Here is a 27,512-nt window from a genome sequence, read left to right as displayed (position 1 = left end):
AATTTTGATGTGATAATTATAGCACAGTCATTAACTCATTTTAATGATAGTTGCCAAATGTTTACCCTGCAGAAAGCCTAAAACTGGAAGCTGTGGAGCACAGCAAAAAGCCCATAGTGAAGTGTGATCATTACCCTCAAGAAACATTTAGGAAATGAAACACTAAAAACTATTTTAAAAAGAGGAGAGAATGTTGAAAACACTAATAAAGATGTACACAAACTTTTGGTGGCGTTCAGTGCAAGAAGTGCTTGTTTCAACCGGAAGATAAGAAAAGCCTTGATGGAAAAGATGACATTTGGATGGACTTTGGATAGTGTGTTGGGTAGCACACACAGAGGTGGAGAACATGACTGAGTCGAGTCCAGTGTTTGGAAAGCCTAGACAGTTTGTCAGCAGTAGTAACAACGATTAATGAATCTCTTCATTCTACTAAATTTGCACTCTATTATAACACAAATCTTATTGTCAGATCTATTGCAGTCTTACCTTTCTACAGATTAACCTGAAGTCCCTATGCAAGATGGTTAAAAATTTACTGAATACTTCTCTTTAATATCCTGATATGTTTATGACATTTTAATTTTCTTTTGGACATTTTTCTTATCAAGTAGAAGACATTAAAGCTGTCCCTGACAGCTGTTTTCCAGTGTTCTGCTATTGTTGGGTTGAAAATTTTTTATTTTCAAAATGTCCCAAAGAAAACTGTCACAAGTTATTAGATCCAGATGTTGAAGAGGCCACATTACATCAGATGCAAGCTTGATCAACAGTCTCCTAACCCTTTTATCAGGATCTTCTCTAGTTGGGGGATGGGGGGTGTAGTGGTACATTATTAGTTGTTGCCTTGAAACTTCTGTCTTGCAGTTGTGAATTAGCAGTATGAATGACATTTGTATTGAGAAAATATGTTCCTACCAAATGATCTTCTGAACTGCTGCACATATAACCTGAGGACATGCTCAGTTAGCACGGAACACAACTGTACATATGGGGACTTTATAGCCACTTTGCTCTTGATCTTTGAAGCTTGGCTTTCTTATTTCATTTACTTAAGAGTGCTTTTCTAACTGTTCTTTAGTCCACCTCTTAAATGTTGTTGTTTCTTCAGGTCACTGTCTTTAGACGTGTTCTCTTCCAATGTCTGAATAGTCTCATGCACTCCTGATACATCACCTTTGTTATCACCATTGATTCTCACATCACCCGTCTTTATCCCTTCCTTGAGCTCTAAACATCTATTCTCAGCTGCCCGTTTGCCATGTCAATCTAGAAACAATATTTTAGATACAAGTTTAAACTTCAAAACAAATTCTGAAAAGTCAGTCAGCTACTTGGGAGGCTGAGGCAGGAGAATCACTTGAACCTGGGAGGCGGAGGTTGCAGCGAGCCGAGATCGCACCATTATACCCCAGCCTGAGTGACAAGAGCGAGACTCCATCAGACACACACACACACACAAACACACACACACACAATCAGATATACTTTTCCCCCTTTTATCTGAAATTTAGAAAGCCTAGGTGATGCAGTCAGGACCACAAAACTGGCATATAGTAGAGCTTGGACTTTATTCCATTTTAAAACCTTACCCATTGAATTGCATGTTTTTGTTATGCTTGACCACATATCCCGTAGGAATCTCAGTCTGTTTTTTCACATCATCATCTATCAATTCTCTCAAATTAGAAAATTTAAAATCACTTCTTCCTCTCCCTCTATAAGTCGTTAACTCAGTCCCTCAGGTATCATTTTAATCTTCTCTCAGTCCCACTGTTACAGTTCGGGTTCTTATTGCATCTTTTCAGGAAGCCATCCTACCATTTTTCCTATTCCCAAGATTTTCCTCCCCTTGATCCATTCTCTCCATCTCTGCCACAGTCATATTTCCCAAAAAGTTCAAATTGGATTAGAGGCAATTTTGATTTTCTTCTTTATGTGTTTTTTCAGTTTCTGATGTAGCAAGCGGGTATTTTATGGACTCAGACAAACAATACATGCTTTATAGCAAAGAAAAAGGTATTAGGAAATATGAAATTCTTATGTAGAAAGTGGCTATTTTAGAGATGTGTTATAGAAAGGCTAATTTGAGTGTAGAGTATGAGAAGAATTGGAGAAAGAAAATCAAGCCATAGACTGGCTTCTTCTGCTCACTGTACTCTTAAAATTTACAGTTTAGGTAAAGATAGGCATAATATATCTCTGATTTGGGGATCAGATTAAATTGGGAACACTGAGAATTTTGCCCTGAGTGATCCACTGCCTTTCTGGGTCAACTTAGACTAATACTGGCTGCATTACTGCTAAAATTAATGCTGTGCACCAGGGAACAGATGTGAATTCAAGAATAGGGACTTCTGATTTCTAATCCAGCCTGATACTCTCTTTAGCTTTGGGGAATTGAGTTGGTAAATCTGCTTTGCAGAAATGTAGTTAGTAAATATGCACAGGCCTTGTTTCATTAGCGAATATGTCTGATGCTTCCAGTGACTACATTTCTCACTGCAAACAGGTCTCTTTATATAAAGTTACTAATTTTTTTCCTTGGAGTTTTCTTACTTATCATCACAAAATCAAGTTCCTAAATTAATGGATGATGTTAATCTACTATTAAGGAGACCAAGTCAGCTAGTTTAATCCACTCATGTTTGGATAAAGCCTAGCTCAGACACTTTACAGAGTTTCCTAGCCTCTAAGCATTACCGTGTTCTCAACTTTTAAAGGAACACTCACGAGTCCTTTGCTTCCAACTATAGAGTACTCTATATAACTCTGGCTTAATTTTGGAAGGCTCACAGATGAAATGTTTACATTGCATTTATGTAAGATATTTAAAACAAATATTAAACCAGTCAATTCAACGATGGTTTTAAATTGATGGTCCTGTCAAATGCAACTGAAAAGAACATAAATAGTGAATAGATTTTGCTCTGTACAGCCTTGTAAAAATAGCTTTTGACGCAGATTTACTGGAAATTGTGCTAATATTATATTGTATATTAAAAATGACCAAAAGAAACCTATCAGAACCATTTATAAATGTCTCAAATTATTATCATTATTATCACAAAACAATATGCAGAACTAAGAATTTCAGAGTTCATAAGATACCTTATTGTTCCTGGAGTTAGGGTACACTTCCTCAAGTATCTGCGGCATTAAAGAAAAGGTGAAGTGTGTGACTATTGAAGAATGCAAATTAATTCATAGTAGCTTTGCAGATCTCTAGGGGTGGCAATTTAATCTAATGGGAATTTAATAACTCATATTAAACACATTACTAATCTGATGCTTTGCTTACAGTAATTTAGAACCAGTGAAATAATAAATCACTTATTTAAAAAAAATCTTCTTGAATTTGAATCTTTTCTTAACTAAGAAACAGCAGGTAGGAAGAATCCTTGTTGTTTTCAAGTGAATTCCCATCAAGTTTTGTATTCATGTTGAAACATTAAGTAAACACATTTAATTCAGACAACTTAAACCAGTGTCTTTTGTCTAATCATATAATACTGTAAATATGAACTAAGTACTTCACCAGTTCACATTTAACTACACATTGGCTTCCACTTCATATTCTTGATGAGCAGGGAGCATGATCATGTATATCTAATTATAAACACATGGTAATGCGTTGCTTAGGTTTCATGCTCAATTACTTCTAGATAATAATAATATAGATCCAAAAGAAACCATAAAAGTATGCCAAAATTCAAAACGTTTTCCCATAGAAACTTGAAAAACAAAGCATCATTAAGAGAGTCTTCTTTCTTTGCATTATCTAAAATGACATTGAGCAAAGTTTTCTTAGCACTAAGCATACATTTTATATCTTTTTTGTGGCTTTTAGTTTTTATCATTTTGCTTGTACTCAGATATTTCTGTCTGCTGTAATTGCCAAGTCAATACAGTATAACTATCTATTTATCCATTCTTTTACTCATTCACCCATTTATAAAAAATATGTAGAATGCCTACTTTATTCCAGGTACTGCCCTAGAAGATTGTACATGCAGCAGTTAACTTAATAATGTCACCCCCTCATGGTTAGTCTCAGGTGGAAGAAGGACGCAATAACACAATTAACAAATAATTATTTCAATTTGTCATTAAGTGACTGGAAGGGGAGAGCATGATACAGGGATGTAGTGAGTATAGCAGAGGGTGGGGTTATTTTATCTTGGGTTTTAAGAGAAGGCTTAAGTGACATAATTGTTGCCATTACAAGCACAGAGAAGAAAATGAGGAAGTAAGTTATGGAGATAATTGGGGGAAGAGTATTCTAGATAGCTTTTAGAGCATTCTAGAGGTTGGCAAATTAGAAGGCTTGTGCCTAGAACAAGAGGAGTTTGCTCAAAGAACAAGGTGACCAGTGTTGCTGGGGCTGAGTGAGTGATAGGGAAGAGAGTGGAAGCTGAGGTCAGAGAAGTAATGATGGAGGGTGGTGGGAGATGACATACAGCTTTATAGACCATTCAAAAGACATTCAGTTTTACAAGAGGAGGACCATTGGAGGGTTGTGCGTAAAGGCATGACATGATGTAACATGTTTTTTTAAAGAACACACTGGCAATTATGTGAAAACTATACTGGAGTGAGAGTTGGGGGAGGCAAGAGAAATCAGTTAGGAGGGTTGTGATGGTTAATATTGAGTATCAACTTGATTGGACTGAAGGATGCAAAGTATTGTTCTTGGGTGTGTCTGTGAGGGTGTTGCCAAAAGAGATTAACATGTGAGTCAGTGGACTAGGAGAGGCAGACTCACCCTCAATGTGGGTGGGCACCATCTAATCAGCTGCCAGCCAGTGTGGCTAGAATAAAGCAGACAAAAGAAGTTGGAAAGAGCAGACTTGCTGAGTCTTCCTGCCTTCATCTGTCTTTTGTGTTGGATGCTTCCTGGCCTTGAACATCAGACTCCAAGTTCTTTAGCTTTTGGACTCTTGGACTTATACCAGTGATTTTCCACTGGCTTTTGGGCCTTGGGCCACAGACTGAAGGCTGCACTACTTTTGAGGTTTTGGGATTCAGACTGGCATCCTTTCCCTTCAGCTTGCAGATGGCCTACTGTGGGACTTCACCTTGTGATTGTGTGAGTCAATACTCCTTAATAAACTCCCTTTCATATATACATCTATCCTATTAGTTCTGTCCCTCTAGAGAACCCTGACTAATACAAAGCTATTGTAATAAACCAGGTGGAAAATAATAGGGACTCAAATCAGAGTTGAAGTGATGGATTTGAGGAGAAGATTCTGGATTTATTTTGAAAGTAGAGCCAGTAAAAATTGCTGATGGAGTCCATGTGATGACTGAAAAAAACAAGAAGTCAAGTTTGACTCTTAAGCTTTTTGGTCTCAATAACCTAGAATGATGGACTTGCTGTAACTGAGTAGGGGGAATCTAGGAGAGAAGAGTTGGTGTGTGGTGAGAAAGCAGTAGTTTCATTTTGAACTTTTAATTATTAGATATTTAATGGACAACAGCATGGAGACAGGGAGTAGATAGTTGGACACAGGAGCATTAAGTTACACATAGAATTCGGGGTGCAGATGTTACTTTGAGAGATGTCAGTAAATGAACTGCCTTTCTCTAAAATACAAAGAGCTTCTAAAAATAGAGAAAAAAATCAATCATACAATAGACAAATGAGTTAGGGAAACAGTTCAAAGAAAAAAAAGCCAAATAAAAATATAAACTAAAGCTATTAGACTGACAAAACTCCCAAAATCTGACAACATACAATGCTGGTCGAGCTTTGTAAAAATCAACTTTGTGGAAAAACATGCTCTGTCTTACATTGCTGGTAGGTATGAAAAATGGTGCAATTACTACAGAGGATAATTTGGCAACATCTAGCCAAATTAAATGTGCATTTACCCTTTGACCTAGAAATGCTAATTCCAGTAATGTATTGCAAAAATATGCTCGCAAAAATACTTAACAATATTTGCTCAAAGCTGTTAAATGTAAGACTATTTGTCATAGTAAAAGAGTTGAAACAACTCAAATTTCCATCAATGGCAGGTTGGTTGAATAAATTACGGTGCATCCATATAATAGAGAACCATGACTGCAAAAAGGAACGAGAAATATCTCTACATACTTCCAAGAGCAATCTTCATAGTATATCTTTTAGTGAAAAAGGAAAGGAAGAGACAAATACATAGTATGCCATTATTTTTCTAAGAAAAAAGGTGGTATGGCTATTCATATATGTCTGCTTTTTTTTTTTTTTTTTTTTTTTTTTTTTTTTTTTTTTTTTGAGACAGAGTTTCGCTCTCTCTCCCAGTCTGGAGGGCAGTGGTGTGATCTCGGCTCACTGCAAGCTCTGCCTCCCGTGTTCATGCCATTCTCCTGTCTCAGCCTCCCGAGTAGCTGGGACTACGGGCACCCGCCACCACGCCTGCCTAATTTTTTGTATTTTTAGTAGAGATGGGGTTTCACCGTGTTAGCCAGGATGGTCTCGATCTCCTGACCTTCTGATCTGCCCGCCTCGGCCTCCCAAAGTGCTGGGATTACAGGCGTGAGCCACCATGCCCCGCCATCTGCTTATGTTTTTTAAAGAAACACTTTGGAGGACAAACCATAAGTCTGGTTTTCAAAAGTTGTTTCTAAAGAGAGGTGAGGGTATAGGATACAAAATAAATAAATGAAAGTTAAGATCTATCTTCACATTTTAATTCACATGGAGGGGATAAGATAAATATTTGATATGTTCCCTTTATTTGGTATTTTGCTTTGTAGAGTTTACTTTGTAACTATGTTAATATTTACATATTTATCAAACTAAATTTAATAATCTTTAAAATTATCCTCAAGAATAGAAAATAAGGGGAACATACCAAGTGTTTTTCCTATCTGTCTTAAGTGAACCAATTAGTATTTATGGAAAGTTTCTCTATGTAGAAGGAAACAAAGAAGATACGAAAAAATTGGAATATCATTAGTTTGTAGACACTAATGAATTAATGAATCTAAAAGTTAAGCATCAATGGTCTCAAACTACAAAGAAGAAAGAAACCCAGAGACAATATAACTCTTTTTTTTTTTTTCTTTGAGACGGAGTCTCGCTCTGTCGCCAAAGCTGGAGTACAGTGGCGCGATCTCGGCTCACTGCAAGCTCCATTTCCCGGGTTCACGCCATTCTCCTGCCTCAGCCTCCCGAGTAGCTGGAACCACAGGCACCCGCCAATATGCCTGGCTAATTTTTTTGTGCTTTTAGTAGAGACAGGGTTTCACCGTGTTTGCCAGGATGGTCTCGATCTCCTGACCTCGTGATCTGCCCGCCTTGGCCTCCCAAAGGGCTGGAATTACAGGCTTGAGCCACCGCGACCGGCTGACAATATAACTCTTGAAAGAATATACTCCCACCAATGATGTAGTTTCAAGGGAGTAAAGAGATCTGAATCTTACTAAGCCTCTATTCCTAATTAGCAATTTGTAGAAAACGGAGAAGATAGAAATATACATTAAAAGACACTATTGTTAAGCAATGAACAAAATTCAGACTGTGGGTCAAACACCTGTGTTTCCTCAGTAAATAAATTGCAAAGAATAAGAAAGAAAAATTTGAGGCAGAACCTAGAGATCAGAAGAGGGAAATATCAATCAGCCTCACTGTGTTGAGTTCATCTGGATTCAGATACAAGTAATTTGTTAAAGACATTATAAGGTAATTGAAAATTAGAGATGGACCAGTATTTTGGTGCATTAAAGAGTTATTGTTAATTAATGTTGGGTGTATTAATGGTATTGTGGCATATTTTTTAAATCTTAGAGATATCTACTGAAATATTTGTGTATCAAATGATATGATGTCTGGAATTTGCTTCAAAATACTACTATTTTATAGGGGATGGTTGAAATGAGACAGGACTATAAATAAACCAGACTGTTCATGAGTTGATTGTTGTTGAAGTGGGTGATGGCCTCAGAAAGAATTCATTAAACTATTCTGTTGATTTTTATAAGTGTTTAAAATTTTCAATAGAAAATATTTAAAAATATATATCCTGTCTCAGATTTTACCCTACTTGCAATTAGTAAGTTAGCCTACCATGGTTTCATGGATGCTGACAGAAGATATGAAACTCCTGGGTCAGATACAAAGGACTTTATTACTCTCAGCAGAGCAAGCAGCATGAGCTTCAGCATATTTTCATTGGTTCCTCCTAAACTGAGATCCCATGGGGTGATGCAGAAGGGCCCAGATAGATGATTATCACTCAGTAGATTTGTGTCCTAAGCTAAGGTAGCACAAATCTTTTATAATGAGCCTTTCCAACCTTTGCCCCAGCGGAAAATGTTTTCATTATTTTACTGAACAGTAAAATACTTGCCCTTGGCTCCAGAGAAACAAACAATTTCTATCCTCCAAAGCTCCTCACAACCTTGAAAAGTCTGGAAAAGACAGCCAGCATCTCTGCTCACTAGATACGCAGAAATGCAAAAGATCCATAGAGAATTATCTCCGCAAATAATGTATTAGCTGTAACTCTTCAAAACGAATCTGAAACTCAAGAATTGGGTATTAAAATATATATAACAGGTGAGTTTCATCCATATGTATAATAATATTAAGAATCACTGCGTTTTCCACATTTTGTTGCAAAATTTAACTTGTTCATTCCAAAGATACTTTGGGATTTGAAAATTTCTTAATTTGCCATGAAACATTTAAATAATTTATTTTAATGCCTACTCCTTTGTTTTCTTGTTTTCATCAAAAAACATAACTTTTGAACTTTATTATAAAGTTAGTTCCACTTTTCTCCTTCCTGGCTTCTTTTGAATCATATTTAAACATCTCTTACCATTTTTTTGCTGGAGAACACTTGCGAATGTTTCTGGAATTTATTTTAATGGACTTGGATTATTACTTTCATACAAATGACTTGCCACATGCCACATGCCACATACATGTGCCACATGTATGCCACATACAAATGACTTGCCACATCCTAAACATCTCCTTTCTCTTTGGCCAGGAAACAAAGGCAACTATTTTTTTTTTGTTGTGAACTTACTAATTTTGCTCCCTGGCACAAATGTATCTTTAGTTTCAATATGCACAAGTGGTTAATTTTGTTTCCTTTTTTTTTCTCTTCAATAGAAACCAGGCTTTTAAAAATCATTTCTCATAGGTTCTATTTTCCTATTTCTTAATTATTATTTTTATTTTTCTGAAATTTCTTATTTTTCTTCCTCTCTTTGGAAGTTGAGAATAAAGATAAACATAGTTCCTTAATAGTGTTTGCTTAAAGAGCATTTGTTTTTGTCCTTGCAAATATCAAGGCAATACATGTGTGTGAGTGTGTGTGTGTGTGTATGTTTGTGTTGGAGTACATTCTGGCATTTTTTTCCACAGTCATAGGTAAGCCACACATACAGACCCATCTATGTCTCTTTTCATATTTACTTATAAAGGTCTGTATTGTCTGGTATTTAATCATACAGACTCTGAAGCTCAATTGTGTCAACTCAAACATAGCCTAATTATTTACTGGCTCTGAGACCTCAGCCATATTACCTTTTTTAAAACCTCAGTATACTCATCTTTAAAATGAGAGTGATAATAGGTCTTGTGTCCTAAGTTTCTCATTAGGAATATAGGAATTAATGTTTGTAAAGCAGTTAGAAGAGTGTTGGGCATATTTTTTAAGTACTGTATAAATATTAGCTTTCATCACTGGTTTTCCTTCCTTCCTTCTTTCTTTCCTTCCTTCCTCTCCCCCAGTGCGCGCACGCGCGTGCACACACACACACACACACACACAAGAGCTAAGGTTTCTTCTCAATGATATTAAGAAGTTAAATTACAAGACCTTTAAGCTACAAAATATTTGACATATACCAAAAAGCCTTAATAATTAGATTCTTAATAAACAATTACATGTAACATGTTTAAGAGAAAAACAATAACCATCAAATTTTTGGTATTGACTTTGTCAAAGGCTCTTTGTTGTGCTTTGCACATATTATGTCATTTAATCCTCATAAATAGCCTAAGAAACCGGTACTATTTTTTTTTTCATTTTGAAATTAAAGAACTTTATTTTCAGCCAGGCTGAGTAACTTAGCCCAGGTTACACAACTGTTTCAGTGTTGCAGCCCGCCAAGATTTGAAACCAGTTCTAGAAAATTTTAATATCTGCACTCTTTTTAGTGATCTATGCTGTCTCCCCAAGTTTAATGAACATAAAATTTTGGAAGCAAACATTTTTGTTTCTTGAACATACTCATCAATTCTGATTCTTTATAAGAACAATAGCATCAAAACTGGATTTTGCCTGGAAACAGAATAATTATTTCAGTGTTTTGTATGGGCAATACCCACCACTGAGAGGGGTAAAGATGTTTGTATTTTATGATATCCATCGCTATTCATTGGTGAATTCCATGTTCTTAGGTAATGTTTTTCATTGTTTAAAATATTCTATTAGCACATTTGAAAACAGATTTACATTTGACAACAGCCTTAAATTATTGCCATAAGACTAAGGAAAATAACAATAATATCACTAATACACATCAAATGTCTCCTGCCACCCCTAGGCCTCTGTGATTTTTCCCTATGCTGAAACAGTTCTTTTAAGCTAGCTTTTAGTTTCTTCCAGCTACTCTCTACACATTCCTATTGTTGCCTCCTCACTATTTAGTCAGTCTGTTTATACCTTGTGATTTTAACGCTATTAATTGTATATTACTGCAAAAACACTTTGGTCAAATCCATTGAGCAGCCAAGAAAATTAACTTGTTTTAACTGCTAGCTTATTGCATTTTAAAAATACCCTACACAGCCAGTCAATAGAAAGCTGGGAGAAAAACAGAAGAAGGAGCAAGAAACCCGGCATGTTGAGATAGAAGTATTTTGCACATACAGCCAAGGCCATTCACAGACTTAATGAGTATGTTTTGATTATCATTTAAGGAACTAATACAGATATGGGTTATTGGACTCAAGACGATTCCTACTGAGAGAACAGTTGGTGTGTCACTCTTGTGTGACACATTTCAACCATTACATAGTTTCCACTTTGCAATGTGTGAGGTGAAAAAAACAAGGGATTAGGAGTTAGATCTGGGTTTCCTTCTATAGTATGTGACTTGAGGTCATTTGAACTCCCGTGCCTTTGGTTTATCACTGTAACTTATGGAATTAGCCTAGAGTTCTATAAGATTCTATAGATTCTAACTCCTATAACTGTGACCTGTATTTTTAGGTCAGGTTAAGAGTAAGATGGTGATTAAAATTTTAATTATAACATGATTACTTATTAAATGAAGTTGAAACAATGCACATCAAATCCCAAAATAGGCTCTTATGTGAAAGTTCTAACTCAGCTTCTCAAGGTGCTCTTATATACCACTATATTCAGTGGTTTCGGATTCTGTTTCAAGATCTTCTTACAGAGAATTGACTTTACATCTCTTTAGCTGAACTCATTAACTGAGAGGCATAAATGCTTTAAAGTATCATTAAGTTAGAAGAGTTGGGAGTGTAGGGGGACTTTGAGAAGCCTTGTGGTTTGGGGACAACAGGAAAGATTTTTCCATTTGATGCATAGACATCAACAAAAGTTTACACAAAACACAGTGTTACTCTGTTATTTGTGCACAGTTATTGGTATGTGAAAGTATTCTTTGCTAAGTGCAATACATTGTAATTAAATAAAATCACTTCATTTAAAACCGCACTTGAAAAATCAAATGCCCTGTTTTCCTGGTTTTTGTTTGTTTGTTTGTTTTTTGTTTTTGTTTGTTTGTTTGTTTGTTTTTGATAATAGGCAACCATTGGTTAGGTCCACCTCATTTGGGAATCGGTTATATTTATTACAATTTTATAAAGGTATAAATTTTAGTCACTTTGTATTCAAATATACAGACATATTATGCAAAAGGCACAGTTAGCATCAAACAGTGTCCCTGAATAATAAGTTCATATTCACATGAGACACTTTCATGTGAGATGAAAGTAAGGTGCTAAAGGACACTAAAGAAGAGCTGATTATTCATCCCTTCACAGCATTCCTTTTGATCAAAATATTTATCTATCATCTCTCTCTCTCTCTGACAATAAACAAGCAAGAAAAATGCAACCGATTCTGAGGGTCTCCTTATCCCTTGTTCAGCTTTGTTTTTTGTGTAGCTTTTCTTGTTTGTACTTTTATTTGCTCACTTTTCTAGAATAGCTTCATCTTCTTTTTTTTCTTACTGGGTATGATAATAAGAATGATAGCAAATATTTGGTGGAACAATAGATAAATGTAAACATGTTCCAGTGCTTAACATCCATCCTCTAACACCCAAACAAGATGGTAACCATGGAAGAATTCTCATTCCCAAACCAACAGAGTGTTGCCTGCCCCCTACTAACTAAGGAGAAGTGCAAAGTATCCGGGACATTTGTTGATGGACATCAGGCCCGCTCCAGCTGTCAAAAACACAGCTGTTCCGTTTCCCTCTGAGTGATCAGCGCTCCAGATGCCCTCCAGCTAGTGTGTTCCCCGATATGGTCCAGTGGAAAGCTGCAAAAGAGCTGAACACTTGGCTTCTAATAGCAAATGCAAAAACAAATTTCACAACAAATTGCATTTTCAGCATTGCCTGATGCCATACGATTAAACAGGCTGAATTTGTTTTAGTCCACTAACTCGGAAGACATCATGATGGAACAGTTTCTCTTGGTGACTGTTAAACGTTAAAGCAGTTAAGGGAGGAGGATTTTTTTTTTTTTTAACTTCTACTACAAAGCAGGGGGTGGGAGAGGGAAAGCTGATCAAACTTATTAGAGCTTCTCAATGAGGAGAAAGCAAATAAGGCCATTTAATGTCTTTACCAGGGTAAAACTGACAATGAGACCTCTCTGTGACTTTTTTGTACACATTTGTTTTTTTAAACTTTTAGAGAAGCTAAAAATGCCAATATTTTTATCTAGCCCTTCTAATGTTCTTCAAAGCTTTTTGCAAAGATACATTATAAAAATAATATTCATACGTACATTTACATAGTGCCTACTGTGTGGTTGGCACTATATAAATATATTAACTCATGTAGTTGTCTCAGCAAGCCTGTGTGATATGTACTAACAGTATTACTTTTAACAGATGAAGGAATTAAAGCCCAGAGATGTTAAGTAACGTAATCAAGATAACACAGTTGTACAATGGAAGAACTAGTATTTGAAAGAGCCCTTCTGGGTTCAGAGTCTATGCTCTTAATCATGACATTCTGCTGCCTCTTGAACACACACTACTTATATATTTGTTCAAATGCAGTGCTACTGTTTGGCCTACTTTCTTGGAACAATAGTTCCAGTGCAGGATCAGTTTGATGATTCATTTGTGTGTTAACAAGTTCAAACTACAACCTAGCAAAATTGGTCCATGTGCATTTGTGAAGAAACTTCCTTTAGAAGTCATCTGCTGGTGGGAAATGTTTAAAGCCTGCTTTCATGTGTCTCTTAATTGACTCAGTTGCAGAAGTCACGCCTGAGAGTAGTTTAACCCAGGTTATGCAATGGAGCAGTTACATACTTGTACTTGTTCACCGGGAAAGTTATGGAGCTACAAGAGAACTAGATTTGCCACTCAGCCACTTACTGAAAATTTCTTCCCTGAGTTCTGGAGAGAAAATAAAAATACCCTGCCTACCACACAGAATTGCTATAAAAATCAAATGTGATAACTTATATGAAAATATATTACAAAATATAAGGATTACAATGGGTGGAAATTTCCACTGCTCCATGGGCTAAGCAGAATAGGGGGAGAAAAGGGAAAGACTGAGGCCTCTGTTTTGGCAGGAATTTCCCCTACTGCTGCAGGAACTGGGCACCAGATTGTGGAGCTGAGGCACAGTGAGGTGGAGTTGGGATGAAGGGAGCAGCTCCTCGGGGGGCTGTACAACCCAGGAGGTTAATCTAATACAACTGGGTTAAACCCTGCTTTACAAGTAACACATGTAGCTGTTCATGACTTTCTTCATTCCATCGTACATTGATTCATTGATTCACTGTAGAATCATTCATAAAATCCTCTATGTATCAAGAATTGTGCTAGGGAGTCAGAATACCACAACAGTAAAATAGTACGGTATTTACCCTGATGGAGTCAACAGTCTGGTGGAGGAGACAGATTAGTAAATGGACAAGTACTGTACACTCTGCTAGATGAGGGGCAAGAAATACCATAAGCCATTTTGTGACACCTTCTCCTCTGTGTTGAGTGTCACCTGTATAAATATCGGCAGTACTTGCTGTGTGGTTCAGAACACACAACCTGGTGTCAGCCTGCCTGATTGGAATTTTGATTCCATTCCTTACTAGCTATGTGACACTGGGATAGTTACCAACCTTCTAAGTCTCAGTTTAGTCACCTTTTAAATGGGGATTATAATAGGGACTACCTCACAGAGCTGTAAAAATTGCATATGATTTTGTATGTACCTTGACATACATTTTACTCAGTACTGTACAATGCCTGGAATATAGACACAACAAATGTTACCTATTAAAATAAGGATGCCAATGCTAGATAGTCACCAGCTCCCAAATCCTAGCCACTTACCTCTCTCTACCTCAGTTTTCTCCTCTATGATATGGAGCTAATTATACTACTTGCTTCGCAGGGTTACAGAAAAGAAATGGGATAAAATATGTAATCCTGAGCCTAGGAATTTTAAACTTCAAATCCTATGTTGAGCCACCCTTCTACATGCCCTTTCTTTTTATTCCTCCCTCTCCAGCCTCAAAGACTAAGCCTGATTAACTACACAGCTGTCATCTTCCAGGTTCAGAGTGATGTTAGAGTGAAAGCTCAAGGCAGCTGAGAATAATAAAAACAGGACAGGGAGAAGTTAAAGAGTAAAGCTGGCAATTGTAGGTGTTCTTATAAGTCTTCAGCTTGGGTCTAGAAAGACCAAGCTTGGTGTCATTCCTCTTTTTTGTGCCTTATCTTTCTTTTTCTTCTGATTTTTATTTTAGAATGAAACAACCCTCTCCTCTTTATTGAAATAATATTAGGGTTATTATAGACATTGATATAATGAAATACTTCTTTGTAAAATCTGTAACTGTGTTAATATAAAAATAAGTAACCTTAAAATAATTTAAAATGGAACAGTTAAATGACTTTTGGTTACCAACATTTATTGTTTTTTCTTCTGAATTATTTCTATTTTTTTTTTCTATTATTTCCCACATTGGGCTTCAGAGGGCATTAGTTCTGCGGGATTTTAAAGAGTAGAGGGCAAAAAAATTCAAAGAAGCAATATGTTTAAGAAATGCCAGTGTTAACATTTTTTTTAATCCTTAAGACTAGTCAGACAACTTATATGCAAATGAGAACTAAGGGCCCCTTTAGCCAAAGAGATTCCATTGGGAGGCTGTAGGGCTGGCAGTTTAAAGGCCACTTGTTCCCTTTGCAACTCTGTCTCTTCCTAATGTTGGGGATCCTGGATAGGCAAGACGTTTCTCATCTGTAAAATGTGGATGATAATAGAACCTACTTTATAAGGGTCTTGTATAAGAATTAAATGAGTATTTGTAGGGTACTTAAGAAGCCTACGTGGCACCTCATAAGTGTTTTATATGGGCTACAAATACATAAAATAGGATTCAATATTTCCCAGAGTTGTTACTTTACCAAATCTCTTTTTAAGGCATATCACTTTGAACTAGTGTTCCTTGGAATAAACCTGGGCAACACTCAAATTCATTATGTCCTCTTCTTTGACACAGCAATTACCTTAGCACAACCAGCAACCTCTCATCTGGGAGTATATTGGCTATGTCGGATCTTTTATCCATTCAGGACTCCATCTACACAGCTATCTTCCTAAGACACAAACTTGAGCATATTATTCCCTTCCTTAAAAAGTTTCTCTGGTTTCTAAGGGCCTGCCAGAATAAAGTCCAGACTTCCTTTTTATATTGAAGGCTTTTCAAAACTTAGCCCCAGGCAGTCTTGACATAACCTTCCTTGGAGCCATTTCTACTCTTTAAAACCTCATCTCCACCAAAACCCCGCCCAGCATTCCAAATTCCTCTTTGCATTTGTCCAGTATTATCTTGTCCATATGTTTTCTGATAAAGTATTTCAGAAGCGGCTTCCTTTTTGAAGCCTTCTTGGTCCCCTGCTCTCTTACATAATTAATACATAAATTTATTTTTATCTATGGCGTGCAATAGTTCTGTCTTCATGTTGCTAACAAAGCATGTTTTCCATTGTATGACAGTTATGCCGTTCATGTTCACTCTGTTTGTTTCTGAGACCTCTGGGGTCTGAAAATAGAACATATAACTATCTGTTTAAGGAACACCTGATCTTCAGGCTTGGAACACAGCAGCAAATTAATTAATGTTGCATTGGACTGAATAAAGAAAATAAAGCATCTTTGGGAATTGCTTCTTTCGTTTTCTAACCATACTGGCTATCCTCAATATTCTCCTCACAATGTCAAACTTCTGTCTTGTTTTGGTTTCAATTTTTTCTCTTTATAGTTTTCTAATCAAGCCTATGCAACTCATAGATCCGGATTAGATAGGCCTTGAATGTTGCTTGATGCTCACTTTACCTTCTTTCTCCCTGTCACACTTCATTTTTAAAAGCCATTTCAATGTTAAAACAAGACTAGTGGCCATTAGATGAAAATTTTACGGAGTTTAATCCTGCACCTCTTTTTCTCAGTAATATAAAAGATTTCAGTCTCATTCTGACAAGAAAAATAAAATGAAATGCCTTTCCAATATAAATAGATCTGACAATTTTAGGTATAGAAAGGACACTGGTGTTTTTACTCCTCTGTGGAAGCCTTCTAAGTGAGACAAATGAAAGCTAAGTCCTTTGGTAACATATATAATAGGACAGGTAAGACTGGTGAGCACTGTAACTAAATCTGGGACTGTAACATATATAATGGGACAGGTAAGACTGGTGAGCACTGCAACTAAATCTGGGACTTTTGTGTGTGGTAGTGTTATCAGCATTATTCTTGTAGTATGAGAATACAAGCAAAGAGCAGCATTCTCCACTGTCATGAATGCCCGGCCCTCACAGCTGATGAGGTAAAAAACACTACCAGACAATCACACCCCACATTTTCCAGAGGCAACACTGCAACCTCCCTGGGGCATTGTCTTGGTATTCCTTAAATATAAGAAGCCAAATAGACCTTTTAACTATGTCTCATTTGTGTAGTCCAGCTGTTAAGTAGCAAAATAAAAAGCATAAGCATCAATGAATATACTACAAGGAAAGGAAGGGGTACTTTGGTACACAATTTTTCCACTAAACAAAGTCTCTTTTCACATCGTGTGTGCCAATTAAAATATAGTACATTATTACATATGCATAAGCTTATGTGAAAATCCTTTTTAGATTTCAATGTACAGATATTTAAATATTGGAAAAATAGAATTGTTAAAATTTTCTGGGCTGATATGAGGCATTTACAAACTTTTACAGATTTAAAAACACTGTCCGCAAAGATTTTTAGAAATACAGGGTCTCTAGATGTACAGCTTGACATAGTACAATTGATTTTGTTTTCAGAGACTACTCTGGTTAAAAAATAGGGTTATATTTCAGGGATTGTTTTGTTCAAAATATCAAATTTCACAGATGATTTATTCCATAATGATAATGCATCTTCTGTGCTTATTAAATTAAAAAAAAACATTATAGCAAGGAATCTAATACCAAAGACATGTCCTTAAACATTTGGCTAAAAGCCAAATTCCTTAAAGTTTAAAGCAGCTGCTCAGTTTGTATTTAAAGTCATAGAGATACATTTTAAATTCTTTCCCAATAATACATATTTTTTCACTATAGAATAACCCTGTTTACATTGAAACACACAATCAAGCAAAGGAAAACTCTTCAAATGTATCAAGAGCAATCCCTGTATCAACAACAAACTTGATTCTCTGGTGGAAGGATTAGACATTGAGCACAAGTAAACCTTTGGAAACATTTTCTGTGGAGTGTAGGCAGAAGGTGGATCAGAATTCTCACCTCCACCCCGAGAGTTCTACACGTGGTGGAGAGTCAAAATCTGGCAGCTGCATGTTCCCAGTTTTGCAATTCTCTGCAGGAAATGGGCATCTGCCCCAATTTCAGCAAAAGATTGGGAGTATGGTAAAGGGAAGCTTTTTGTTCTTCATTAGCTCAATACAATTTGCATTCTGTAGTTTTTTTCATCCATTTGATACGGACTTTTCACAGTGATATACAAACTCATATTGAAATAAACGGTATCATAAAATACTCTTGAAAAGCTTAGAACTTGAAGGACTTAACTGTTTACTTAGAGAAGTTTACTTAGAGAAAAATGGGAGAAAATGCTGTGAACCTTTTCCTTTAGGTAACTCAAATTAAATATTTGGATGAAAATAAATCATTGAAGGACTACCTAAGCTCATGCCTGTGACATTTTTAGAGTATTATAATAAATTGACACATTCAAATAATTATCGTACATGTTACTAAAAGCACTATCTTTTAGTGCTCTGCCTATGGGGTAACCATTCTTTACTTTCTTAATAAACTTGCTTTTGCTTTTTTTTTTTTTTTTAAAGCACTATCTAGAAGGCTTCATATTGCAAAATGACAAGTTTTTTTGAGTTTAGAGGCAGAAAACATTACTGATAAATCTTACCAAATGAAGGCCAATACACTAACTAAGTTAGCCCAAACATATTTGGTCTTGATAACCTTGTTTTAATTTGCCTCCTTTGTGCATTGGGGATATATTCTTTGTAAAACTGTTTCTGAAACTTTCTAAAAATAGGTGGATTTTAAAAAGCAAGGGGATGCTCCATGATATAATAGCACATCTTTCCATAATGCAAATGAAGTGCTTTGAATAGACATTAGTATCCATTCATTTGCATTTCGGGGGGTTGAATTCAAATATTGATGTAGTTAGTGTTCCCACAGCACAGTCAACTACATTTGACATATACTGTAAAATGTAATTTGACTATATGTAGGAATGTGGCTAACTTAAGCAAACTTCTATTTCACAAAATCAGTTTGTCCCCACAGCCATTTTGTATTTTTATAATTCAAAAGATAATCCTTATAGTCATGCAATATAATAGATCCCTCCAGCTTTTACTGAAGAAGTACTACAATTTATTTCGCTGACACTTGCAGGTTGATAACCTGGTGTATGAGTAGGAAAGTAGGGGGAGGCTAACTGATTGGCAGCAGCCAGGATGCCCACCTCCATATTCTGAGAGGTGAAAGAGCCATGACAACTGCCTTCAGTTCTGTCCCTCTCCCTGGTTGAAATATCGGGTGTGAAGACATGGCAGAGGCTGAGGCCATGAAATCAACCAGGTACAACTTTTTTCAAGTATCGGCCTGGAATTTCTACTCTAAGGCTTTAAGAGATTGCCTCAACAATTTGCCTTGTTAACAGGAATAATGTAGTAACTAAGGAAAATTAAATGCATTCATTGGCAAACTGAGAAAAGCATCATCTTTCTTGCTCAGCCAATCAATGATGATGCACGACATGATCAGGATAGAATTCGGAGCAACAGCAGAAAACTTGCTTCTGGTTACACTGGCTTCCTAATTTGGTTAACTTTACTTCCTCATGTAAAATATGGGAGGAAAGAAAGCAAAAGACAAAACAATAACATCTGTATTAGTTGGCTTGGGCTGCCACAACATAATATCATAGACTGAATGGCTTAAAGGACAGAAATATATTACCTCACATGTCTGGAGGCTGGGAAGCCTGAAATCAAGGTGCTGGCTGATTAGATCTCTGGAGAGGGCTCTCTTTCTGGCTCACAGACAGTATCCTCTCCTTGTGTGCTCCATGGCAGAGACAGAGAGTGACCTCTCTAGTGTATATTTTCATAAGGACCCCAATCTGTAACTATACTCTTATGACCTTATTTAAACTGAACTATCTCCTCAAAGGCCCTATCTCCAAATACAGTTACATTGGGTGTTGGGGTTCTAGCATATACATTTTGGAGGACCAGAATTCTGTCCATAGCAACAACCAAAACCTGTTAGCAATCTGTCACGTGTAGCAGAAGAAGACAAAGGAATGATACAAGATTACGGCATGATGTTGCACAAAGGCTGTACCTAAACAAGAAATATAGTCATCACTTCAGAGCTTATTAGAAATATAGACTCTGAAACCCCACCCTAGACCTACTGAGTCACAATCTGCATTTTAACAAAATCCTGAAGTGATCTTTATAGACATTAAAGTTTAAATCAATCAATGTTATAAAATTCATAATAAAAGCAAGGGTTAATTTTGTCCATTGTGTTGGAACCTTCTTCCACAACTAGAACTGCCAAATGTATCCACTGTAACAATATTAATATTCTTAGGAAAAACTTACAAATTTTTTTAGTATTATTTTTCTTATTGTAGGCAAAAGTAATCTATTAATTTAATTTAATAGCTTGACCTTTTGTTACTATAGCCTGTGATAGACCACTAGATTCGTTGCCCAGAAAGTTTAGCAAACAACTTCCAGGCCTTAACATAAACTGAAACTTTGGTTAATTGTACCATTAGCTTAAAACATGCTATTCATCTTTTACAAGAGTTCTGTGTTTAAAAATGGCATTATTTTTGAAATAAATAGCACTTCAAGCTAGGCATATATTTTCTAGAACACAGGGAGTGCGACATTACTTATAATGGAATTTTCAATTATGTAGCATTTCAAAGCAACTTTAAAAAATTTATTCCATAATGTCAAAAATGTAGAGTAATGCCCACAAAGCTTAATATTTTGGCATAGTTCTAGAAAAGTGCTTAATAAATCAAAAACTCTACTTATAACTGGCATTTATAGGTCCCTACCATATATTTTCTTAATATTCTGTCTAAACATGAAAACAGATGAAATATGCAAAAGAATACAATTATCTTTGCCAATGAGAAACAACAGATACACCCTATTATCTGTCTTCAAACTATTAGCATTAGGAGATCACTGAAAATATCAATAGATGTTGTTTACAGTTTGAAGTGAACTGCGAATAAAAGTGACATATTCCCCATGTAATAATTTTTGAAAATTTGAAGGAATATATTTTAATGTTAACATATATTCTTGGTTAATTTTACAGTACAATATTCAAATTTATGCCAGAACTCTTAATGGATGCCTCATTTAAAAAACAATGCAGATTAATAATGGATGACTTGCATAATTATTAGCTAAACTGCAACAAGTATACAGTCCATATTACTAAACTATGACTTTTTCTTACTGTAACTATATTTTTGGTTTGTGTGTTTTAAATCTGAACTACAATGGAAAGGTATAAGAATTTCTACTTATGAGAAACATAAAGAAAACTGTGATGTGATAAAGCACTAATACTGTATTATAGATCCCCAGCTTGTTTATAATATAGCTCTAAGTGGGCAGATATTTTTGGAAGGGCCCACTGAGTAACTGAGGAATAGAGCTGTGTGAGGAAGGTGGCATCAACATGTCATCATAATACTTGAGGGGATTGTACAGCATAAGGCACAATGTCTAATCTCTCAGAAGTGTGATTATTTCATGAAAACCACACCCCACTGAGCTGCCTTATTGCTGTTATAAAAAATCTTTATTATAGGAAGCTCTTTTGTGCTGTAAGAAGATGAATTCCACACTTTAGAATGTTAAACAGCAGTTTCAGCAGAGTTCTCTAGTTCACACAGATTAATCTACCCCTTTGGAATATTCATGATTCAATCAGAATGCTCTCTAAGTCTTGGCAATTTTACCATTGTAAAATAAACTAGGTATATTCTGATGAAACAGCCTATGCCTAACAAATGCCTTCATTATTTATTTATTTATTTATTTTTATTTTTTTATTTTTATTTTTATTTTATTTTATTTTTTTATGCCTTCATTTTTTTTTAAAAGTATTTTATGGATTCTGTTACTATCAAAGAACATCTCTCTATGAAAGTAGACATCATTCCACTAAAGCAAATTGGTATTATTGAAAAACTTGGTACTTGAGAAAAACAGGATAAAAGCAACACATTATCAGGCAAAGTGCATTGACAATGCAAATCAAATGCACGTGGTTTAATTATAATTGAGTATTAACTGAAGAACTGAGGATTATAAATGATATGTCTCTGGTGAAGAGTTCGGCTGAGTACATTACATATTCATTAGCTTTCCATTTTTATTCCCTAAATGTCCAGTCCTTTTTCCTATACACCTGGAATGATGCCTGCATGGCTGAAATGAATATTTTGAATTCAGAAGACCATGTTTATGTATAAAAAGGATATAGAACTAAGTATTGAATATAACAAATGTATTTCTACTAATCTGCTTACTTTCATCTGATTAGAAGATCATGTTGGTTTTGTACAAGGCCAGAACATTCTATAAAGACTACTCAAAGATTAACTTTAGAAGGAGTATTGGAGATTTCCTCAAGATTCTTACAAATGAGGAAGTTGAGAGAGAGACAGGCAGCTACAGTCAGTGACTCCCTCAGATCCCACACAGAACTGGTGATAGACTCAAGAGTAAGAAGCCTAGGCACATGACTCCTGCTTTAGTGAAGTTTATTTTAGATAAGTTTCAGATAAAAAGGTATTGTGTTTGCTGGATATTATGTGTATGGGGAGGGAGAAAGGGAAAGGCCATTTCAGGAAAATTTTCAATTTTAAATAGGTGGTTCTCATTGTGTAAACTTCATTTTCAACAGAGTTATTCTTATTTGGCATGTTCTTTCTAAGACTGCCTCTGATTTGGCTCCATTATTGAAATTTAAGTATGGCTTTCATTTATAACTTTGAAAGAAGTGCTGAAAATGGGGGATAATAAAATATCTCTGCTCTAGTTTAGATAATCCAATAGTCTACAGTGAAAATTGGAAAATTTAAACTAAAGTCATTATTAATAATTAAGGTAAATGTATTAATTATGGTTATATTTTTATATCTTTATGACTTACAACAACTTAAACTGGCTTACCTAGTTTATTTCATCCATTAATGACTTTTAAATGAAATCACACTTAAATTTTCTAAGTATGTGCTAACTGCTTTACTATCTTTACTGAAGAAAGTACATCATTGCTTTATAACATAATAGTTTTCTGGACTCTGCAAGATATGTCTTAAGCTAAGAGTTAATCATCTTTCACAATAAAAAGATACATGGGATTCAAACTGATACATTTGCTAATTGCTGATGTCTACATGTTGTCTATGAACTGAAATTGCTCAAAGACGTTTTCCCCAAAAAATCAGTTTGATAATTTGATTGACTGCCTGTTACTTTGGTGAATACTAACTTGATCCAGTGAATTGGTTAAACTCATTTATACATGTATACTGGCATCTATGGCAACTCAAATCCATAGGGAATAATTGTTCCTGTTTTGTCTTTTTTCTACAAAGAGTTATGATTAATATAATGAAACTTCTTGATAAAAAGTACATAGTTTTATTAAAATATTATCAGACAGCAGAAGGGGAAGGCTGAACTAAGATGGAACTTTCCAGAATCATTGCAAATGGTTTCTAGAGAAAAAAATTTTTTAAATTATGTCTATGATTAGCTCATCTGATTCATTAACATATGAGCTTTAGGTAAATATGTCATAGGTGACAACCAGACAGAAATTACCTGAACAGTTTCAATAAGACACACTGAACAAGCCTTAACATCTTTATCGAAGACCAACCATTGTAAGAAATATAGAGCACCTCTTACAAGGAACACTATATAAGAAGATGAACATGATTGATGAAAAATTCCTCACACCTCGGAGAAAAACAACTCATGCTGGTTGCTTTATGCAAATTCTTTGTGCTACAAATCTATCTATGCAGAACCCACTTCCTCACACATCACCCAATGCTATCAGTGTCTTGAACTAAACGTGGGTGCTTCCTACAAAGCCCTATTGAGACATCACTAGCTGAGAAACTTACCTTGAGACATAAACTTTTTCATTTAAAGGATAGCACATTTAAGAATTCTAGACTCTGGCCTTTGAACAGTTTCACAACAGGAAGATGGAAAAAGAAGTCAGCCTGGAGGAAAAGCAACAGAGAATTTTGCCCAATAGAACATAAAATACAGAACACAAGAAGAGGAGAAGGGGAAAGAACTAGACAGTTTGAATAGTGTTTTTAGGGTATTTAGGAAGGTCATAATATAGTATCATATTGATGCATCTCATTCGGACTTGCCATGTTAAAGAGTATGAATACCTCCTTTTCTTCACAAGCCCAGACAGCAGCAGGAACTCCTAATATATTTTTTGTTTTCAGGAACCTGTTACTGAGGAAAATTTATGGTTCCCTCTTCTGGAATTCTAGGATCCTTTCGCACATAAGAAAATAATAAATCAATTGGGTCAAATTTATCAGTATCTAAAAGTGAATTGACGTTACCTCTACCAGATATTATTTGCACTTAAAAGGCTGCTTTATATGAGATAGGTAAAGTGGGGGAAGAATAGTGGTCATTTTAGATGGCTAGGTAGCTTTACTTTGGGAATCAAAGATGCCTTCAGGGAAATCTAGTAGGCAGTGGTCTGTTTCTCTGTGCAAAGGGCAAGACTGGTGGGACATGCTTGCTGGCCTCAGATCAAAGCTATTATTTGGATGAAAAATCTAATATCAGGGGATTAAAGCAAATTTTACTTTTACTTACAACCTATTTAATAAAGCTATCTTAATCCCTATCTATCTCAGAAGACTCACTTTTGCCTTCCTATTATTATTATTGATGATACCAAATCAGTCAGGATGATAAAACTCAGCCCAGGGAATTTAGTGGGTAGTGAAGGGTATGGGCAGAAGGTGACAAGTGGAGGGAGAGGGGTAATTGAATAAAAATGGAGGTTAAAAATATAAAAATATGCGAAAGAGGAAAGAGCATTGTATTGTTTCAAGGGTTTGTCTTTTATCTACAGTGGAGTAATGAGATCTTGGATCTTGGGTAAATAGTTGGAATGAGCCACAGTTTCCTTATCTTAGGAGATAAGTACTTTGACTATCTCACAGGGTTGCTATGCAGAACATTTAAACTATAAGCTGCATGAAGGTAACCTCTCTAACTATTCTGGTTATCATTGTATCTTTCACTTAACATGGATATCATATAATAGGTACTTAACAAATGTTGAGTGAATTAAAGACATATTTCACCATCATATGAAGATATGGTCATTGACTATTTTGCATTAAGGGCTACACCAGATAATAAATATATCTAAATTTTGTTTCCAACATACTAAAGGAGGACTTTAATTCACAACCAAAAAGATGATAGATATTGTTAGATACTTCTATTTCATATTTATATGGCTTTTTTTCTAAAGTGCATTATCATAATTTCTGTTTACTCTTATAATACTTTGGTGAAATAGGTTAAGAAAGTAATATCAAAATTTTACAGGAAAAGAGGCTTATAAATGAGGTGAAGTAACTTGATCAAAGACATCCCTCTTTCTACTATCCCCTGAAGTACAATCATGGTCATATGTTAAGTTTCCTTACATACTGGTGAAGCCCTTGAGTAATTGTTTTCCATTTCTTTTTTCATACACATCACAACCCTTCTAAGATCCTAGTTTCATGTAGTGGAGTTAGTAGTATTATTTGCACGGTATGGGAGAAGACCAAGATTCTTTATTTTTCTCCTCTAATGTGAAATTACAACCTCAGCCCCTAGCCTGGAGAAAATATCTCCAGGTCTGAAATCCCATCAGCTATCTGGCCCTGGTTTCCTCCTACTGTTTTGGCATTTTACTTTTTGTGATAACTGTGGCTTAAAAACATTATGTCTACAATCTCTTTGACGCTCTCTGACACTCCTCCCTATGAGAGACAAAGGCTTGAGTATGGGCTGAACTTAGGTACTTGCTTCTAATGATTAGAATAAAGCTCAAGTAATCATGTATGACTTGGAGAACAGGCCATAAAAAGATATCACAACTTCTTTGTAGTTCTTTCCTTCTTGAATTACTTCTCTGGGGGAAGCTAGATCACCAATAAGCAGCCCACATGGTAGGAAACTCAGGCCTCCAGCCCACAGGCAGTGAAGAACTGACACATCCTGCCCATAGCCATGTGAATGAGCCATCTTGGAAATGGATCCTCCAGGCCTTTCCAACCCTTTAGATGACTGTAGCCCAAGCTGAAACTTGATTGCAGCCTAATGAGGGACCCAGAGCCAGAACCATCCAGCTAAGCTGTTCTTAAATTCCTGGCCCACAGAAATGATGAGATAATATTTTGGTGGTAATTTGTTATTCAGTGATAGATAACTAATGCCCTATTTTTCCAAGCATTTCTGTTTCTGTAGTGGGAGAATGCAGGCTGTCTATATCATGTCAGTTGGTCGTGTTAGCTGAAATTGCTGGGCACAGTAGCCCATACAATAAAATGTACAAATACAGATGAATTACATTTTACATATATATGCCTGTATTTCTAAGGTATCACTTGCTTATATTAAATAATTGCTACTCTTAATAACCCCTGTGCTTCAATGAAGACATTCATTCTTCATGCAGGAATATTCATAAGAATTGAATTCAATTAAATAGGATATGGTCAGCTTTCTCTCAAAATGTGTTACTGTAGAAACTCCCAGATGGAATAAGAAATGTTGAAAAAATTTAAACTCATTCTTTTTATAAATATATCTTATTGAATTATTAGATTGCAAATACACATATGTGCACACATATGTGCATGTGTATTTGCAAACCAATAATTCAATAATATGCACACATATATGCATGTTTATATATGTTGATATATACAGTATATATACATATCTGAATGTGTGTGATCATATATATAATTAATCTACTACTGTATCTTTTTTTTCTCATATGGCAATAAATACATGGACTTTAGGGTAAACAGGTTTAAATCTCATTTTGATGCCTTGCTAGTTCTATGAACTTGAAAAAACTTACTTGATCACTGTTTCTGTTCCTGCATTTGTAAAATGAATGAAATCTTACAATGTCATAGAGTTACTATGGAGATTAAACGTCATTATGTATTTCAAATGCCTAGCGTAAAGCCTAGTTTAAGAAGCACACATAAACTATTAATTTCTTTTCCTTTTCCCTTGTCTTGCCTTCGTTTTTTGTTTCTTGTAGTTACTTACTCCTACATTACAAATTGAAAAGGCAGAATTCTAATAAGCAGGCTCCACAAACAGTACTTAAAAAGTATGTGAAGTGTAGATAGTTTATGTATGTACATTACCACAAATGTTTTTACAGGGAGAGCACAAAGGCTTATCTATAAAGGTAAGACTTATATTTAACCATATATACTTTCTTTCTTTTAGAAATAATTTTAATGTGGGTCATTAAGGCTAGAAGTGAAAAGTTTGTATGTGTTGACCTTTTTGTTTCCCTGTAACATTCATATCTCACTTAATTTTTCCAGTAGAATGATATCACATTTTATTGCTATATTCTTGGTCTAAATATAGACATTTTAAAAAATTGATAACATTG

The 27,512-nt window shown here is 35.5% G+C and overlaps 1 protein-coding gene across 40 annotated transcripts in view; it reads right to left on the bottom strand.

The window, feature by feature from the left end:
- The window catches only part of PTPRD (protein tyrosine phosphatase receptor type D), a 2,308,100-nt gene that overhangs the window by 894,389 nt on the left and 1,386,199 nt on the right, over positions 1–27,512 (bottom strand). The window contains exon 9 of one of the 40 annotated variants that reach the window (XM_055092139.3): positions 3,112–3,150. The exons of the other annotated variants lie outside the window; for them this stretch is intronic. The gene's annotated coding sequence lies outside the window, so the exon portion shown is untranslated. The remainder of the gene's footprint in view (positions 1–3,111; positions 3,151–27,512) is intronic. 40 annotated transcript variants of the gene reach the window in all.

This window comes from Pan paniscus, chromosome 11, assembly GCF_029289425.2.
Source record: "Pan paniscus chromosome 11, NHGRI_mPanPan1-v2.0_pri, whole genome shotgun sequence".
Lineage (NCBI taxonomy): Eukaryota > Metazoa > Chordata > Mammalia > Primates > Hominidae > Pan > Pan paniscus.
The sequence above is the reverse complement of the archived record's forward strand: the minus strand, read 5'-3'. Positions and strand labels throughout refer to the sequence as shown.